This window comes from Bubalus bubalis, chromosome 16 (assembly GCF_019923935.1).
Source record: "Bubalus bubalis isolate 160015118507 breed Murrah chromosome 16, NDDB_SH_1, whole genome shotgun sequence".
In the NCBI taxonomy this organism is placed as follows: Eukaryota; Metazoa; Chordata; class Mammalia; order Artiodactyla; family Bovidae; genus Bubalus; species Bubalus bubalis.
The window spans coordinates 815,458-819,738 of NC_059172.1; positions in this window are offsets into that span (position 1 = coordinate 815,458).

Here is a 4,281-nt window from a genome sequence, read left to right on the forward strand (position 1 = left end):
CACACGCACACACACGTGCACATATGGTCTAGAGCAAACAAGCATTGAGGTCAAAGAGCAAATTTCTTCCTCTTTTCAATGTTATAGAAGTTATCCACGCCAATTCAACGAGAGAAAAAAGTGTGAGGATAGATACTGATCTTTTTTAGAATTTTATTTATTTTTGGCTCTGCTGGGTCTTTGTTGCTTAGGGGCTTTTCTCCAGCTGCGGTGAGTGAGGACTCCTCTCCAGCTGCGGTGTGTGGGTCAATCATGCAGTGGCTTCCCTTGTTGCAGAGCACGGGCACTTATGCCTCCGTAGTTGTGGTTTGTGGGCTGTTTGTGGCTCACAGGCTCTAGAGCACAGGCTCAATAGTTGTGAAACATGGGCTTAGTTGCTCTGTGGTATGTGGGATCATCTTGGACCAGGGATCAAACAGCATCTCCTACACTGGCAGGCGGATTCTTTACCACTGAGCCACCATGCAGGCCCTATGCTGCTGCTGCTGCTGCTAGGTTGATTCTGTGCGACCTCATAGACAGAAGCCCACCAGGCTCCCCCGTCCCTGGGATTCTCCAGGCAAGAACACTGGAGTGGGTTGCCATTTCCTTCTCCAATACATGAAAGTGAAAAGTGAAAGTGAAGTCGCTCAGTTGTGTCCGACTCTTAGTGACCCCATGGACTACAGCCTACCAGGGTCCTTCATCTGATCTTTAAAAAGAAATGAAATTGCTTTCATATGTAAATGTAAATAAGAGCAAGATGTAAAGATGAACAAGATAAAGGAAAACATTATATAATTAAAAAGAAGACCTGATTAAAGAGAAGAGACCTGATTAAAAAGAAGACCTAATTAAAAAGAAGATCTTATTAAAATAAGACCTGAAGAGCAAAATATAAATGACACCATTTAATATATTAATATTAATAATATTTCAATTCCCACCAAATTGGTCTATGGTTTTTAAATCAAAGTTGCAAAATATTTCAGAGCTTTATATAGGAAAAGCAGAATTAATGAAAAATGATAATACGATTGTTACTGTAAATACCTTTCCTTCCACTGAAGTGTGTTCACCAGTGGTTCGGTTCACTGTATCAGACTCCTCACCAGCCTTCTTCTCTTAACTCCTTCCAAATCACTCTGCGTTGCGACTGCGGTGATGCTCCTAGATTCCAAGTACATGACCCGTCCATCTTCGTTCATCGTTGTGTTGGTAAATATTTAACAACTGGCTTTCTAGGGTTGGAGGGTGGAACTTGGCCCTGGACAGTAAGGAATCCACCTGCAATGCAGGGTCTTCAATCCCTGGGTCGGGAAGATCCGCTGGAGGAGGGCATGGCAACCCTCTCCAGCGTTCTTGGCTGGAGAATGCCATGGACAGAGGAGCCTGGGGGGCTGCAGTGCAGCGGATCGCAAAGGGGCAGACGCGACTGAATGACTAAGCCCGCATGTGGTATAAACAGTTTCACCATAGCCTACTTCAAGCTAACAAAATGATGTTCGGTCATCCTCACCGAAAATTACAAGTCAATATAAGCCGGTTCAACAGCACCGCATCAATTTCAACTCCTCTGTTTCTCTTTCAGGCAAGGCTTTCCTGGGGCCCGCGGCCGCAGAGGGCAGTGAGAACAAAGGTCCCTGCCTGCTCGCGCCCTGAGGAAGGGGCAAGCTCGTTCCTTCCACGGGTTGGAGGCAGCAGTGAGTCCACGGGCCAGCCTGGAGAGATGCCTAGGGGGCTGGCCCTCCCTTAGACGGTGCTGTGTGCAGGGGTGTGCACAGTGCCTTGCTTGCTGTTCTGTCTTGTCTCCTGAGAGGCATACACGTCTCCTCCAAATAGGTCTTGCCATCTGCTCCTCATGCATCAAAGTCAGACACATTAAAGCCTCTGGTGTGTTCCCTGAATATCCCCAATTCTCTCCTGCTTAGAGGCTTTTGCATATGTCCAGCTTCTTCCTTTTTCTCTTCATCATGCTAACTCCCAATCATCTTTAGGATCTCAATTTAGGGGACTTCCCTGGAGGCCCAGTGGCCAAGACTCCAAACTCCCAATGCAGGGGACCTGGGTTTGATCCCTCTTCAGAGAACTAGATCCCGTGCGCCAAGACTTCCTATGCCGCAACTAAAGATCTCACATGCTGTAATGAATACCCAGTGCAACCAAATAAATAAACAAATAAAATTATTAATGTTTTTGAAAAAAAAAAAATCTCAGTTTAGGAGAAAAGTCTTCTCCCCAAAACTGTCATTTTCATCTCTTTAACCTGGTTTAGAAACTCTTTCTATGAGCTTCCAAAGATTCCTACACTCTTCCTATCACAGCCCTTACTGCTCCATGTTATAATGGTATGTTCCTGTGGGCCTGTACCTCCCACAAAGAGCAACCAGAGAACAGAGACTGTGGCTCACTGGCCACTGTGTGCAGAGCACATGGCACATAGTAGGCACTGCCGGGAGCCGGCATATTGCATATTGAGTGCATATTGCATATTGAGTGCATATTGCATATTGAGTGCATATTGCATATTGAGTGCAGCACTTTCCACAGCATCATCTTTCAGGATCTGGAATAGCTCAACTGGAATTCTATTACTGCCGGGAGCCAGCGTGAGGAACTCCGCCCATGACAAAGGTCATGAGGAAGGAGGCTCGGCATACGCAAAGGCGGGATCGAGCCTCAGGAGTCCCCCTGGAAATTCTCGAGCATCTACCCCCCAAACCAGAGTCTGCCTACTTTCTGCTTTGTGCTCTCACCTACACCTCTGACTTTACAGGGGGCTGTCCCCCACTACCTCTCTCTGAAAAAAAGAGTTAGCTTACAGCTCCAGTTAATAATTCCTGGGTGTGACAGTGTTTCAACCTACAAACTCCTTTGGAAATCCTCTAGCCTGCCTGAATGGGTTTTTCCGGCCACATGTGATTGTTCACAGCCTCCCAACTGTGAAAGGCAGGAGATGTTCTAAACTGCCTAAACACAGATTCCTTTGAGTAGTTAAAAGATTGATTAGAAATTGTATTGGTGAGGGGATTTTCACTTGTTGGGCCAATGTTTGCGGCTAAGTCTCCATACTCCTTACCTACTGTGTCCTTGGCAGTGTATTGATTGATATAATGGGTGTATAGAAATGTAAAATGCAGCTTTGTCCAATGCTTTTTTGGAGGCTGGTGCCTGACTTTGGAATAATCACCTTTAGAGAAAAATAAGTTTCTTAAAATGTTAACAGGCCTCCGGGCCAGAAGATGATGTCAATCACCTGAACTTTTGCATATGATAAGTTTGAAAGCCTGGCTTAGATTAGAACCAGGAACTGCTGTCCTTGCATGACTCCACCCCTTCCCCCATTATCCTCTATGCATAACTTAAGGTATAAAAACTACTTTGGAAAATAAAGTGCGGGCCTTGTTCACTGAAACTTGGTCTCCCCATGTCACTCTCTCTCCCAAATTCTAGCTGAGTCTCCATCTGGAGCGCAGAACCCACCATGCTTGCTAATTATGCCTGGGCTTCTAAGATCCGACTGGGGAGGCCTCAGTGTCTCCTCTCCTTCGGGAGAACGGAAGGACGCCTGCGGCCTACGTAAGTGGTGCAAACTTCTTGTCTTGAAGTTTTATTGGTCTCCCGCGTAAACCAAGCTACTCAGCCTCTTTTCTCCACTGAATTTTCCTACTGAGCTATCCTCATTCTATTACTCTTTGTATCCTTAATTAACGTGTAATTAAGCAGTTGTTTCCTGACCCTCGCCTATGCCGTCTCTCCTTCGAATACCCTGGATCAGCTGGGGCTGGACCCCGGCAAGGCACCTTCCGAATAACTGTTCAATGGACTGAAAAAGAGACAAATTATATTTAATGTGCGTGTATGCATTTCTTCATAAATTATGTAGATTTTACATACATGTATTATCTGCAGAGGCGAGAATTGTTAGTAGAGAAGACTACAGAAAAATCTTTGCACATGTGGCAAACAAGGAGCTAAGAGAACCTTACAGGTGTGCATTTATGGACCCTGTGGATGGCTCAGTTACCTCTCAAGAGAGGGAAATTAATTCATAAAGCAGAAATATAAGTCCGTCAGTAGTAGATATACAAATCAGGAGCCAGAGATATCAAAAAGAACACCAAATTGCTACCTGAGAAGGTGGTCGTGGATGTCACTGGAGGGAATGGGAGCAGCCACGATGGAAGTGTGAGGGTTTCTGCCATCTTTAAGGCACAGCTATCTGACCACCGTCTCACCTCAGCCTTACCAGCACAAAAAGACCAGCAGCAGCAGCAGCAGCATTATCAAATAGCTGTGATT